This window comes from Lipotes vexillifer, unplaced genomic scaffold, assembly GCF_000442215.2.
Source record: "Lipotes vexillifer unplaced genomic scaffold, Lipotes_vexillifer_v1.1 scaffold889, whole genome shotgun sequence".
Classification (NCBI taxonomy): Eukaryota; Metazoa; Chordata; class Mammalia; order Artiodactyla; family Lipotidae; genus Lipotes; species Lipotes vexillifer.
The window spans coordinates 1,015,619-1,030,714 of record NW_006788335.1 but is presented as its reverse complement, the minus strand read 5'-3'; the positions used below and the strand labels follow the sequence as shown (position 1 = coordinate 1,030,714).

Below are 15,096 nucleotides of genomic sequence, written 5' to 3'. Positions count from 1 at the left end.
ACACATTTAAATAAAAGCTAAACTATTAAAACTTTGAGCCGTATACCACCCCAAATCATGTTTTTCAGAGCCAGGGGCACACTCACCACACCAGGAAGGGAGCAGAGAGAGGACACCCAGGCCACGTGGGATCACGGAATAGAGGCTGCCTTCCAGGCTTGCACGGAGAGGGAGAGGAGGGGAGGGGATAACTCCCAAGTCCAGGACAGCAAAGGATGTTGAAAATGCGTAAAATACCCGAAGTCTTAACCACTGGACCATCAGGGAAGCCCCCCAAAATCATTTTTTAAAAGATACAGAATAGGTTAACAGAAAGAAGTGTCCAAGATGGAGACGCCAGTGCCAGAGCTCTGACTTTGGCTGAGAATGTCCAGCCCTGTCCAGGCAGGAGAGGCACAGAGTCAGGGTGGGGACGCCTGGTGTTCTAGTCCCCAGACACCCACTTCACTCTAGATGGGACACGTAGGCGTCCTCAGGCCTCAGCCAGGGCACAACCGTCCCTGCGAAGGAATGTGGGGAAGGAGCCAAAGTAAGGTCACCAGGTTGAGCAAACAAAAAGTGCAGGACACCTAGTTAAATTTGAATGTCACAGAAACAATGAACAATTTTAAAGTAGCAGTACATTCTGTGCAGTCGGTCCCATGCATATATTATCTATTAAAAATATAGGGACTTCCCTGGCAGTCCAGCGGTTAGGACTCTGGGCTTCCCCTGCAGGGCGCACGGGTTTGATCCTCGGTCGGGGAGCTAAGATCCCCCATGCCACACAGTGTGGCCAAAACAAAAGAATAAAATAAAATGGCTCGAGAAGCTGAGTTAAAACAATTTATTCATAGTTTACCCAACTTTTAACTGGGCATCCTGTACTTTCCCTGGAGGCAACTGGGAGAGGCATCCGACCCCAATGCAGGTCTCACTCCCTTGGGAAGGAGAGGGAGAGGGCAGGTGGGTAATGCGATAGGCTGATAATGGCCCCCCAAAATGCCCAGAACCTGTGACTGTTACCTTATGTGTCCAAAGGAGTTTGCAGATAGGATTGAGGGGAGGATCTCAAGGTGGGGAGATGATCCTGGATTATCCAGGTGGGCCCTCAATGTAATCACAAGGGTCCTTAGCAAAGAGAGGCAAGCGAGTCAAAAGAGAGGGTAAAAGGTGTGGCCACCAGGCCCTTGGGGTGTCCTGTCCCTTGGGAAGGGCCTGGTGCTCTCAGTCACTGGCTGGAAGCAGCCCATGAGAACCTGGTCTCCGAGGCAGTGTCTTGTGTCCTTCCTTCAGTGCAAGGCAGCTGAGGCAGTCAGCGACACACCCCATCCTTGGAAACCTCAGGGGTGCATTTTTATGGCTACCATCTACCATAACCTCTTTTTCTCATCCTACCACAAAGAAGCCAACACACAGAGAAGTAAGAAACTTGCCAAGGTCACACAGCCTTCAAATGTTGTGACTGGGATTTGAGCCTAAGTGGCCTGATTCTAGAGCCCACACAACTTGAGCCCGATTCTAGAATGTTTCCTTCACATATCTTTGAGTAAAAGTTGCCTTGAACAACTTTGGGAATCAAGCAGAATGTATACTAGAAATAGGTTAATATTTAAAATATTAGGAACTTCCCTGGTGGCGCAGTGGTTAAGAATCCGCCCGCCAACGCAGGGGACATGGGTTCAATCCCTGGTCTGGAAGGATTCCACTTGCTGCAGAGCAACTAAGCCTGTGTGCCACAACTACTGAGGCCACATGACACAACTACTGAAGCCCGTGCTCCGCAACAAGAGAAGCCACTGCAATGAGAAGCCCACGCACCACAACGAAGAGCAGCCCCCGCTTGACGGAACTAGAGATAGCCCGCGTGCAGCAACAAAGGCCCAATGCAGCCAAAAATATAAATAAATAAATAACTAAATAAATAAATAATATTAGAGACTCATAATATCCAGTGTTGGAAATGGTGAAGGGAAATGAGTACTCTCAAATCTCCTGCACTCTTGTGGGAGTATAGATTGTGTAAAGCCTTTTGTAGAACAATTGGCAGGATTTACAAAAATTGTATCTGTCCATGACTTTTGCCCTAGAGATTTCCCTTCTAGGTGTTCTATCCCACAGAAACTCTCATGTTTGCACAAGGCTGCTCATCACAGCATGGTTTGTCATCAGGAAGCACTGAAAATAACCTAGATATCCAGCAATAGGGGAGTGCGAAAATGAATGATGGCGCCTCCATAGGTCAACCATTGCAGTGATTAAAAAGAACAGCGGGGGCTTCCCTGGTGGCGCAGTGGTTGACAGTCCGCCTGCCGGTGCAGGGGACACGGGTTCCTGCCCCGGTCCGGGAAGATCCCACATGCCGCGGAGCGGCTGGGCCCGTGAGCCATGGCCGTTGAGTCTGCGCGTCCGGAGCCTGTGCTCCGCAACGGGAGGGGCCACAACAGTGAGTGGCCCGCGTACCGCAAAACAACAACAACGACAACAAAAGAACAACAATAATAACAACAACAACAAAACAGGGGATATCTCTAATGGCACAGTCATGTGGTGCTAAAAGCAGCTAAGGAGGAGGAATAGAGTAGAGGGACGATACATTTATGCAAAATAAGAGGAGGCAAGGTGTGAGAGTGCGTGTGTGTGTGTGAGCGCGCATGTGATGTGTGCAAATATGCAAATGCAGGGCTACTATGTGTGAGCGCACATGTGATGTGTGCAAATATGCATATGCAGGGCTACTATGGCTAGGATTTGTGTTTCTTTCCAGAGACTCAATGGGTTCCTTTCTTTTTTTTTTTTTCGGTAGTTTATTTATTTTATTTTTTAATTAACATCTTTATTTTATTTATTTTTTAAAATTTATTTATTTTTGGCTGCATTGGGTCTTCGTTGCTGCGCACAGGCTTTTCTCTAGTTGTGGCGAGCAGGGGCTACTCTTCGTTGCGGTGCGTGGGCTTCTCATTGCAGTGGGTTCTCTTGTTGTGGAGCATAGGCTCTAGGCGCACGGACTTCCATAATTGTGGCACGTGGGCTCAGTAGTTGTGGCTCGCGGGCTCTAGAGCTGTACAGGCTCAGTAGTTGAGGCACACAGACTTAGTTGCTCTGTGGCATGTGGGGTCTTCCTGGACCAGGGCTCGAACTCATGTCCCCTGCATTGGCAGGGGGATTCTTAACAACTGAGCCACCAGAGAAGCGCTAATTAGCATCTTTATTGAAGTATAATTGCTTTACAATGTTGCGTTAGTTTCTGCTGTATAACAAAGTGAACCAGCTATATGTATACATATCGAGCATCCTTTCAACTGACACTTACTGACGGTTTACTATATGCCCAGCACGTTCGGCATTTTTGCCCTCTGCACCTCTCCTCAACACACAAGCCAGAGTCAGATCCTGTACCTCCTCTATTACAAACACTCCAGGGAGGGAAGTCACAGCCGGCAAATGAGCACATCCCTCTGGGGCATGTCCTGTCCCAGCTGGAGGATTGGTCACAGGCCCTGGAAGTGCGGGACCCTCCCCCTTGGCCTACCAGCCTCAGGCCCAGAGTTTCTGGCTCTTCCCTGTGCCTTTTACCTTCTCTGATTTCTTCTTTGATCTCTGGGGCCTTGCAGGCTCTGGAGAGGCTGTCCCTCCCAGGGTAGCCAATTCCTAGAGATAGTAAAGGATTACCTGGGAGAGTGACTTTTAGATACAAACTAACCCATCCAGAGATGACACCCCCATCATCTCCTTTCTGGAGCTCTTATACCCTGAGCCACTACCGCCCCCCAGCCCCCGTGCCCTAAGCACCCCAGGGCCAGGTACCAGACAGCTAGGCATAGCCCCTCCTCCCCAGAGCCCACTGGAATTATTCAAACCCACTTACCCTGCCTCACCCCTTCCTTCCTACAGAAACCACAGTAAAGGCTCTTGCCCACATTTTCCCTCTTTCTGCCTTCCAGCAAGCCTGGTGCTTCCTACTGGGTCCCCACCTGCAATGGAGTGGTGAGTCCCCTCCACTCAGGAGCTGTGGGAAACAAACTGTCTTTCCTTTCTTCCTTTCTCCCTTCCTTCCTTCCTTTCTTTCTTTCTCTCTCTCTCTCTCTCTCTCTCTCTCTCTCTCTCTCTCTCTCTCTTTCTTTCCTTCTTCCTTTCTTTTTTTTTGATCTTATTTCCCCAACCAGGGGTTGAACCCAAGCCCTCGGCAGTGAAATCACCGTATCCCATCCTAAGCACTGGACCACAGGAAATTCCCAAACTCTCTTTTTAATGGCTGTGGACTCCTGGCCCGTGGGCCTCACCACACCTGAAAAATAACAAAATCTGTGTTTAAAAACCTTCCCCCACCTCCCTACCTGAAAGGCCACCCCTCGGTGTGCTCTGCAGTGACTTCCAGATACCTCAGATCCCTCCAGGCTTGCAATCCGTCTGGAGATGTTACCCGTGAAATGGTGGCACCTGTGAGCAGTCTGGGAGGATTACCATGAAGCAATGGCCACAGGGTCACACACCCTCCTCATTACCTCCCTAGGCCCCTCCACTTCCTGGCAGCAATGCCCTGGGCCACCTACCTCCAAACTGTGAACTGTGATAACCTCTTCAGAGGGATGCAGGGAGGTGGGGAGTTATAAAATGAGACTCTAATTTTTGCTCTGCAGATCTGTATATACATGAATTTTAAAACAATAATGTATTAATTTATGCCAACTGAAGAATGTCGCTTGCCATCCAGCTCCACAAGGATTAGGTCACTAGCCACTACAGTCCCTGACCTTCAACACACCCTGAAAGGAGGTCAGGGTGGAGATCAGGAATGAGGCTCTCTGTGCTCCGGGAAAACTGGCAGAACAGGCCTTCAGATAGCTGGATATTTTCAGGAGAAAATGTTCTGAACCTAAACTCTTGCATTTTCCCACACTTTGAGAAAGCACTAAATCCATTAACTAAGCTATCTGTTCCTGGTACTGAGATGTGTGCTCGGTTGCCTGTACCCACTTCGCCAAAATCACATATATACTGGCCTCCCCACTTATGTCTTCGGGACAGTTCCTCAGCCTGAGAGGCTGTCTCCTGGGCTGTAGTCCTCGGACAGGCACGGAACAAACACGACTCACAGCTTTTACATTGTGTAGTTTTTTCTTTTTTATGTCGACATTTGTTACTTGAGTAAATTTTAAAAATTAAAAATGATGGTAGGTTTGGGGGAAAGAAAGAAAGAGGCACCTTAACTCAACAGCCATGTGTTTTGCCAGGGTGGTGGGGAGGCATTGAAGGGGGCAAGCTCTGTCTTTGCTGCTTGTCACTGGTTTTTGTTTTTATTTATTTATTTATTTATTTTTGGCTGTGTTGGGTCTTCATTTCTGTGGGAGGGCTTTCTCTAGTTACGGCGAGCAGGGGCCACTCTTCATCGCGGTACACGGGCCTCTCACTGCTGTGGCCTCTCCCGTTGCAGAGCACAGGCTCTGGACGCGCAGCCTCAGCGGCCATGGTTCACGGGCCCAGCCGCTCCATGGCATGTGGGATCTTCCCGGACCAGGGCTCGAACCCATGTCCCCTGCATCAGCAGGTGGACTCTCAACCACTGCGCCACCAGGGAAGCCCTTGTCACTGGTTTTGAAGCTTTGCTCTAACAGGATCCCCAGCCTGGTGCGAGGAAAGGGGCCTTTTCCTCAGACCTGTTGGCATTAACTGCCCAGATGCCAGCATCTCCCCCACTGCTCTCAGCTCCTGGGCAGCTTCCCCCTCCTCCTCTTCCTCCTTCCAGCTTCAGAAGCCCATCATCAAAGGACAACTACGGGGGCTTCCCTGGTGGCGCAGTGGTTAAGAATCCACCTGCCAAGGTAGGGGACACAGGTTCGAGACCTGGTCTGGGAAGATCCCACATGCCGCAGAGCAGCTAAGTCCGTGCGCCACAACTACTGAGCCTGCGCTCTCGAGCCCGCAAGCCACAACTACTGAGCCTGCCTGCTGTAACTACTGAAGCCCGCGCGCCTAGAACCTGTGCTCCACAACCAGAGAACCCGCCACAATGAGAAGCCTGTGCACCACAATGAAGAGTAGCCCCCGCTCGCCGCAACTAGAGAAAGCCCGCGCGCAGCAACAAAGACCCAACACAGCCAAAACTAAAAAAATAAAATAAATTAAAAAAAAAAAAAAGAAAGAGTTGGGTTAGACACCAAGAAGAACTTCAGGTTAGCAGATTCCTGAAGTGGAGGAAGGGGATTAGATTGAGGGAAATGACTCTTCTGATGGGAGAAGCACCTGGTGCAGGAAACATCTGGTCTGCTGAGACCTTCCCAGCCTTCTGAACCACACTGGTGGGGTGTTGGGCAAGAGAAGAGGAGGAAAGAAGTATTTTTCCAGACAACATTTGGTGTGTCTGACAGGATCCACGTGAAATTGACAACATTTTCCTGAAGAGGCAGCTGACCGGTGGTTTGATTCTCAAGCTCAGCAGGCCCCAGCTTGGCAGGATTAGGATGGAAGAGAAGCTGATGAGAAATAAATGAGACAGGTGCTGAAATTTCTTCTTTGCTAATAAAAGAAAGTTACAATTTGAAATTGGTTGAGGGTCTTCAGGAAGTGGAAGAAGGGGACTTGATGGGGAAAATTCTCGTCTGTAACAACTCCATGAGCTGGTGGCACCCAGAGGAGACGACCGCTCGGCCTGGGCCTCTCCCTCTTGCAGCAGGTGTTGGAGTCGGGACCATGTCATGAGGCACTTCGAACACCGAAATATAACAGGTTGCGGAGGCCTGGATTAGACTGGTAGTTCTCAAACCTGAGCGTCAGAATTCCCTGGAGGGCTTTTTACAACATAGATTGCTGGGCCCCGCTCCCAGTTTTGATTCAGAAGGTCTGGAGTGGGGCCTGAGAAGTCACATTTCTCACAAGTTTCCAGATGATGCTGGGCCACACTTTGAGATGCACTGTTCTAGATGGACCCCAGGATCCTGGGGCCAGGTCTATCTAACTCTGGCAGGTGGGATCCCAGAGGAGTTGCCTGATGCAACATGGGAGGAGGTCACAGAAGGCTTCCTGGAGGACGAGGTGCCTGAGTTGAGTCTGAAGTTGGGATTTTCCAACTTCAAAAAGAGAGGCAGGAAGAAATCATTTGGTCTGTACAGTGTGATTGGATGAGGTGGGTGGTGGGTGCTGAGACAGGAGCAATGGGCAAGGTCCGGCTTACAAAGAGCCTTGAACGGCAGGCCAAGGAACTGGCCTGTGTCCTGAGGGCCGGGGTTAGCGTTGCTAAGGGATGTCAGCAGGAGAGAAACGTGAACAGAGCTGACTTGTGAAATGAGTTGTCTGCAGGGTAGGGGAGTAGGGGCTCAGGTATGATTATTCATCCCCTTCTTACAGATGAGGACAGTGGGGTGCAGAGAGTAGAAATGATTTGCCTAACACCATGGCTGGAAAGTGGCAGAACCAGGAGCCACAATGTTTGCCTGACATCCAGTCTGCCCCCCACTTCAAGGGTTTGGAGCAGAGACACGGGGTCTGAATCCTGGCTCTGCCCCCCTCACTGGAGCCTCATGTTCTGATTCACCCTCTCTTGGCCACTGTGAGGACCAATTAGTAAAGAACTGGTTTATCATAAAGGAGGCTTCAGGGCTGGTGCCGTGGCAGCTTAGAAAGTGGGCTGGAGAATCGTGGGGGGGAGGACCAGTGCTGGTCCAGAGGGCCGAAGCCACTGCTTTGTGCGGACAATAATGTCCTCAGAAATACGATGTTCCCTGAGTCATCAGGCCCAGACACAAAGGGACTGCAGGCCCTGCCCGCCCTGCTGTCAGAGCTGCTGCTTCCTTCTGCTCTAATGAGGGGCGTGCTCCGCAGAGGCCACGGCGGCCCCACTTGTTGGCTCTGCTCTCAGCAGGCGCTAATGAGGCATTTGGAGAGCTCTGAGGTCACAGGGACTGGGGCCTTGGGGGAGGGATGATAAAGGCGGGGGACTCATCCTGGCTAGGTCGGGCATCCTGACCCCACAGAGGCAATCACACGGCGCAGTCCTGGCGGACTTTACAAAGGCGAGACGTGCGCATTTATCATAATATCCCCACCCCAGCAGGCAGACCCAGGCTCCTTTTATTCCCAAACCAACGGTTCTTGACCTTCCTGGATTGTAGACCCCTTTGAGAATTATATGAAAGCTTAAAACTCTTCCCCCAACAAAAACAAATACAAACTAATAAAGTGGTGATCCCAAGAGCTGGCATTTGTGAATAATTTACTATGTGTCAGACCTTAAATTAAATGATTTACATGCCTCATCTCATTAAATCTTCACGACTCCCTAGGTTTTGCTGTCTCCACTTGGCGGTTGGGGACTGAGACACAGAGAGGCTGTTAGCCATCGGAAGCCACACAGCTGGTTAGTGGTTGAGGTCGGACTCAGAACCAGGTCTGCTGGATTCCAAAGCCTGGCTTTTAACCAGCTCATTCTACCACATAAACACATAAACACGAGGATAAATTTAGAGGCAATTTCCTCCCACCGCAGAGGACATGAGAAGCATCCTTCCTGACTCCTACGGACACAATTCTTCAACACCCCTCAAAGATCTCACAGTTCAATGGGGAATAGACATGCTCCCTGATGGTCAGTGGTGTGAAGGGGGAGCTGGAAGCATAGAGGAGGGTCATCCAACCCAACCAGTGGTGTTAGGAACATCCCAAAGGCAGTAGTGTCATTGAGTCACTGGGTACTAAAGGATGAGTAGGCAAGGGCATTCCCAGCAGACAGAATGATGGGGGCAAAGATTTAGAGGCAGGAAAGAGTGTGGCATGTTTGGGGACAGGGCACAGCTAAGACAAGCGACAGCAAAGGGTGGGGGAGCATGAGAGCTGGGACCTGGCAGATGACGAAGCTAAAATGTCAGGTTCTATAGCAGTTAGGATGCTTTGGGCCACAAGTAACAGAAGCCCCAAGTAGAAATGGTTTAAACAATGAGTCAGTTTTATCATCCCACATAACAAGATGTTCGGAGATGTGGTGCCTCCAGGGTTGGTTAATTCTACGTGACTCAATGACATTGTCAAGGACTCAGATGTACCCATCTTTCCTCTCTGCCATTCCTGGTGGGTTGACTTCTATCTCAGGCTTTGCCCTCATGGTCATGAAATGGCTGCCAGAGTTCCAGATATCACTTGAGAACATTATGACATTAAGTAGAAGAGGGTTTATTTTTTTCCCATGGTGCATCTGTTTTATTAGCACCAAACCTTTCTCCAAGGACCCCATTTTTCCCCCACTGACATCTCATATTTCACTAAGTGACACAAACAACCCTAAACAGATCACTGGCAAGAGAATGGAATTTTCATGATTGGCTTAGACCAATGAAGATTCACCTCTTTGGAGACAAGTGGCTGCTTGATTCCTGAACAAGACCAGGAAGAAATGGGGGACATGTCTGTTGGGAAGGCAATTAACAGTGTCTGCCACTCGTTCTGGACATGAATGCCTTTTTTAAAAAAATATTTATTTATTTGGCTGCATCGGGTCTTAGTTGCAGCAGGCGGGCTCCTTAGTTACGGCACGTGGGCACCTTAGTTGTGGCATACAAACTCTTAGTTGCAGCATGCACGTGGAATCTAGTTCCCTGACCAGGAATCGAACCCGGGCCCCCTGCATTGGGAGTCAGCCACAGCGCCACAGGGAAGTCCCATGAATGACTTCTATTATGAAGGAAATGAAGACTCATCAGAGTTTTTAAGCAGGGACATATAATGAAGTCCATGTTTTTAAAAGATCAGCCTGCTGGCCAAAAAGAAGGATATTCAGCAGTCAGAAGAGATGAAGAAAGAGAGACAGCTACAGAGCCGGTGAGGGAGAACAGCCTTGGGCTTAGGGCAGGGGTAGTGGGACTGAAGAAAAAGATGCATTTCTAAGATGTTTAGCAATCATAATTTTAAATTCCGAGTTTTTTCTCATTCCCTGACTGATCCGTTTCTGTATCAACTTAAACTCGTTTTATGGATGCTGTATTTTATTTTATTTATTTATTTTTTTGGCCGTGCCACTCGGCTTGCGGGATCTTATTTCCCCAACCAGGGATTGAACCTGGGCCACGGCAGTGAAAGCGCCAAGTCCTAACCACCGGACCACCAGGGAATTCCCTGGATGCTGTATTTCGTCTTATTTCTCCTTTTCTGTTTTCAGAATTATCTGTTTCCTCTGGGGTCATTGTTTTCTGTTTCTCTTAGTCTCTTGTTTAGGTTGCACATTTTCCTGAAATGCTTTGATCAGGGGTACCCCACCACCCACCGGCCCGCGGACTCCTCACCCTGTTAGGAACAGGGCCGCACAGCAGTAGGTGAGCGGTGGGCGAGTGAGCAAGTGAAGCTTAGTGTGCCGCTTTCCCATCACTCCCGTCGCACTACCGCCTGAATCACCCCACCCCAGGCCCCCCACCCGCCATCCATGGAAAAATTGTCTTCCACGAAACCGGTGCCAAAAAGATTGGGGACCGCTGGTTTAGAACATTCTGATTATTCATTCAGGAAGGAGAGGAGCTAATTGTGCGTCAACTGTTCATCTTCAGCCAAAAATCTCCCGAGATCTTTAAAATATAGAATTGCCAGGAATTACTGGGTTCGAGGGAAGCACAGACATCCAACCTCTGAAGAGCTGCATCCAGGCTGTCTTTAAAACTGTGCTCAAAGAGGGTGACATTTATAGATTATGCTAAACTTGTTGTGTTATATTTGAAACACAAATGACTTGAGAAAAAACGGAATTTATTGGCTCATGTAAGCGAAGAGGCCAAGGGTGTAAGCTACGGCTGGATCGGGTCTCAAAGTCACCAGACATCTGTCTGTCTCTCCAGTGCTTGACTGTCTTCTGAGTGGTGAAGATTCTCAGCCAGTTTCTTGCTTTGCCCTGGCCAGGTGGCCTCCTGCAGCTCTAGGCTAGCTTCCTACCAGCTTAGCAAGCTGTGAGGGGAAAGAGAGCCTCTGGACCAAAGTTCCCACAGAAACCCTGAAGCTGGCTCTAATCGGCCTGGTGTGGCCCATCCCTGAGCCGGTCACTGTTGAGGCAGTGAGGAGGTGGGGCCTGGGGCCGGCTCAGAACTGGGGAGTCAGGAGCACCCCTCTGCCCCCTTGGCTGTGTGATCCAGGCAAAGTGCTGTATCTCTTTGTGCAGAAATGTCCTTATCATGGGGAACTTAGGATGACGCCATTAAAAGCAGTAAGCCCTGAGCTCCATGCTGATGCCCCCTGCCAGGGTGAGCGATGCTGCCCAGAGGTAGGGTGCAGAGCCATGGCCAAGAGCTCAGACCTGGAGCCTGGAGACCTAGGTTGGCAGCTGGGCTCTACCCTGTCTTGGTTGTAGCCTTGGGACAAGAGATTTAACCGCTCTGTGCCTCAGTTGCCCCGTGTGGATAATTGTAATGGTTACCTCCTGGGTGTGAAGACTAAGTAGGTCAAAATACATAAAGCCCTTAGAACAGTGTCTAACACACAAGAGTGCTAAGTCCAGCTCTTCTTAAGGTAGTATGTGTGTATCAGTGTGTCTTAATCTCATTGCTCTCAGCACCCCTTCATGCACTTAAAAATTATTGACACCCCCCCAAAGAATTTTGATTATATCTATTTCCCATATTAGAAATTAAAATGAGAAGTTTTAAATATTTGTTTGTTTTAAAATAACTGGTAAATCCATGATGTGTTAACATAACTAAAATGTTTTCATGGAAAATATAGTTTTGTGAGAAAAGTGGCATTGGTTTACATTTTTACAAATTTTTTAATTGTCTGATTTAATAGAAGACAACTGGATTCTCTTATCTGCTTCCGCATTTACTCAACAGATTAAATTTTGGTTGAAGCATATGAAAGCCTCACACAGATATGTAGTTAGGAAAATGAAAACCTCATGGTTCCCCTGAAAGGGTTTTAGGACCTGAGGGGTCATCAGAGCAGTGTCACGTGAGAGCCCGCATTCTATCCATCGCTGTTCAGCTTGGAAGCAGACTGGCTGGGTGTAAATATGAGATGTGGGGCAAGTGGCCTAGCCTCTCTGTGCCTCTGTTTTCTCCTTGAGAGGGTTGAATGCCCTGCTTCCTGTGCAGTGGTTAGAGCAGTGCCTGACACATAGTAAGCGCTCAATAAACACTGACCATTACGATTATTAGCTCAGAGCCTGGCACTAGCAGGGGCTCCCTTTTCTTCCTAGGTTGGGCATCTCCTCAGAGATAATGTTCAACCTCCCAAGCATGGCCTGGGGTTCCATGTCCTCCAGGGTGGCCCTGAGACGCCACACTCCTCCCAGGGGGCACTGGACTGAGCCTGACATATGCCCTGTGCCGCCTCTCTGGCCATAGGCCTAAAGCGGCCACCACGGGCCTGTCAGCCTGTGGCACGTCAAACAGGGTGTACCTGCGTCGGTGCCGGGAAGCTCTCCTTCTCGGCAGCTGGTGATTAGGATGTCACTCCCCACAATGGACGGGGTCTAATCAGCCTGCCGATAATCACCAGGCCCAGAACGTGGCTGCGATTCAGGAAAGATGATCCCCAAAGACTAGAGCCACTTAAATCCTGGCATTGACCACAGGTCCCCTTGGTAACCCATAACTCTCAGCACAGTTTAGCCACGGAGCTAATTGATGTTCTCCAAGGCAGTTAGCTCATACCCGGGCGATTGAAATGGGCTCTAATTGCCAATATCCTTCAGGTAAGAAGCCCCACATGTTCCACCACCCAAGAGGCCTGAGCAGGAACTGAGTCTCTCAGCAAACCAGTCCTCTGATTGCATCTAATTAATCAAAATAAGGTTCGCAGAGAGAATTAATTAAAGAACATATCAGAGGCAGTCGTGACATCGGGATGGTTCACAGCAAAGCAGAGCAGGAGGCTTCACTGAATTTGTGAGAGGCAGCTCCTTGAAAGAATGTTCCCCGGCTTTTAAAGCTGCCTGAACGAGGGACGGCAGGGGTAGAGGACAGACCACTGGCCTTGGAGTCTATAGAACTGGGGTGAGCCTGGTGGTACCACCCACGTGAGATGTGTGGCCTTGGGCGAGTTGCCTCACCTCTCCAAACCAGGCATCTCTCACCCATAAAATAGGGGTGTAAATCGTGAGTGGAAAGTCCCTGCACAAAGGAGGTTCTTGGTGGCACAGTGCAGAGGTACAAACCGGCACCTGCAGATGGCTGTTAGATGTCCTCTAAGGCATTTTAAAAGGCAGAGTAATTGGGCAGAAGTTACACTGGGTCACAACATGAGCTCTCAGCTCCGGGGCCATCCTTGAGGCCAGGCTCACAGGTTTGTAGTGACTGCGTAGCACCCTGCAACATTTGGGTTTGCCTCTCCAGCTCCCGCTCAGGCAGGCCTGATCTCAAATCCCGTCTCCACCTTCATTCACACATTCGACAAATGCTTGCTGAGCACGTGCCCTGTGCCGGCACTGTCCTCAGTGCTGGGGGTACAGGAGTGGTCCCTGTTTCGTGGAGCACAGAGTTTGGTGAAGGAGGAGGCATTTATGAAAAAATCGCCCAAGAAGACTGGCAGACGCTGCTGGTCCCTCACTCCATCCCCTCAGCGCTCACCTTTGCAGTACACACGAGAGCATCCTAAGATTCTTCACCTAAGGGCCTCTAGTGGTCAGTGCTGGGGGCAAGCTGGAAGTGCCAGGGAGTTAACATCCCTAGGAGCAGCCCTCAACCCCTGATCAATGGGAATCAGAAGACAATCTCCAGCTTCCTCACCCTGTCAAGTGGGAGGCTGAGGCCTCTTGTACAGTTTCTCAAGGAAACCTGCTCACTAATGCATCTACATTCACCTCCTTCCCTTTCCCGAATCCCTCCCCCACTCTGAGACCATCGCCTCCTGGGATCACCCTCCCAGTAAACCACTCGCACTCAAGTCCTCGTCTTGGGCTATGGTACTGGGGGAACCAGCCTAAGACAGATATAATTACAAACTGTGACAGCTGCAAGGAAGGAGCGAGACACAGTGCCACATCCCAGCAAAGTGCTGTGTGAAATGCCAGCTGAGGAGGAGGAATTACCTAGTGTGAATCATCAGGCGTCAGCAGAGCAAATAGATATCGCTCGCTCTAGGGATGTTAAGTGGAAAAGTTAATTTAACACAGCAGAGCTGGCGTTCAGCTAGTTGCACTGCTGTGGCCTCACAGGTTTGTCAGAATCCGTCCATTCTGATTGGACATGCACCCTGATTGGCTGATGCCTGTCTCGTACCAGTTGTTGAATATCTTGAATATCACTCTTGGAATAAAGTGCTTATGAAATCGTCAGAGCTTGGGGAGAAGTCCTGCAGAAAAATACTACAGAAGTGCCCTGCCAGGGAAGCTCTTTCCCAGTTTTCTAATCAGGAAACTGGGAAATGAGGAGGCTGCCATTGGAATCATCAAGTTAAGAAACCACTACTTGGGGACTTCCATCATGGTCCAGTGGTTAAGAATCCACCTTCCAATGCAGGGGACGCAGGTTCGATCCCTTGTCGGGGATCCCACATGCTGTGGGGCAACTAAGCCCGTGAGCCGCAACTAGAGAGCCAGTGCGCTGCAACGAAGATCCCCACATGCCGCAACTAAGACCTGACACAGCCAAATAAATAATTAAATATTTTTTTAAAAAAAGAACCCACTACTTGGAATACTAGTCAGCAATCAAAAAGAACAAAGTAACAAAACATGTTACATCATGGATGAACTTCAAAAACATTACACCAGTTGGCAAAAGCCAGGCATAAGAGACCACGTATTATAGACTCTATTAGTGTAAAATATCCAGAAAAGGCAAATTGATAGAGAGAAGGTATATTAGTAGTTGCCTGGGGCTGAGAGTGGGGAGAGAGATTAATTGTAAATGGACACAGGGATTTTATTGGGAGTCTGAAAATGTTCTAAAACTGATTTATGCTGATGGTTGTACCACTAGGTAAATTTACTAAAAATCATTGAATTGTATTCCTGCAATGAATAAATCTTATGATATGTAAAATATACCCCCAATAAAGTTGTTTAACAGAGAAAAGAACATACTACCATAGGTATGAACCCGGCCAGAAAGCCATTATCAACAACTGTCTCTAGATACTTAAGAGCTGGAGTTTGGACAGCAGGAAGCTGCTGCAGAAACAAACCATTATCACCTTGCTTTCCAGCAGGAA

The 15,096-nt window shown here is 49.2% G+C and overlaps 1 non-coding gene across 1 annotated transcript; it reads right to left on the bottom strand.

The window, feature by feature from the left end:
- Nucleotides 1–10,003: 10,003 nt before the first annotated feature.
- TRNAE-UUC (transfer RNA glutamic acid (anticodon UUC)) lies at nucleotides 10,004–10,075 on the bottom strand. Its single transcript has one exon. It is a non-coding gene; the product is annotated as a tRNA-Glu (tRNA).
- Nucleotides 10,076–15,096: the final 5,021 nt, after the last annotated feature.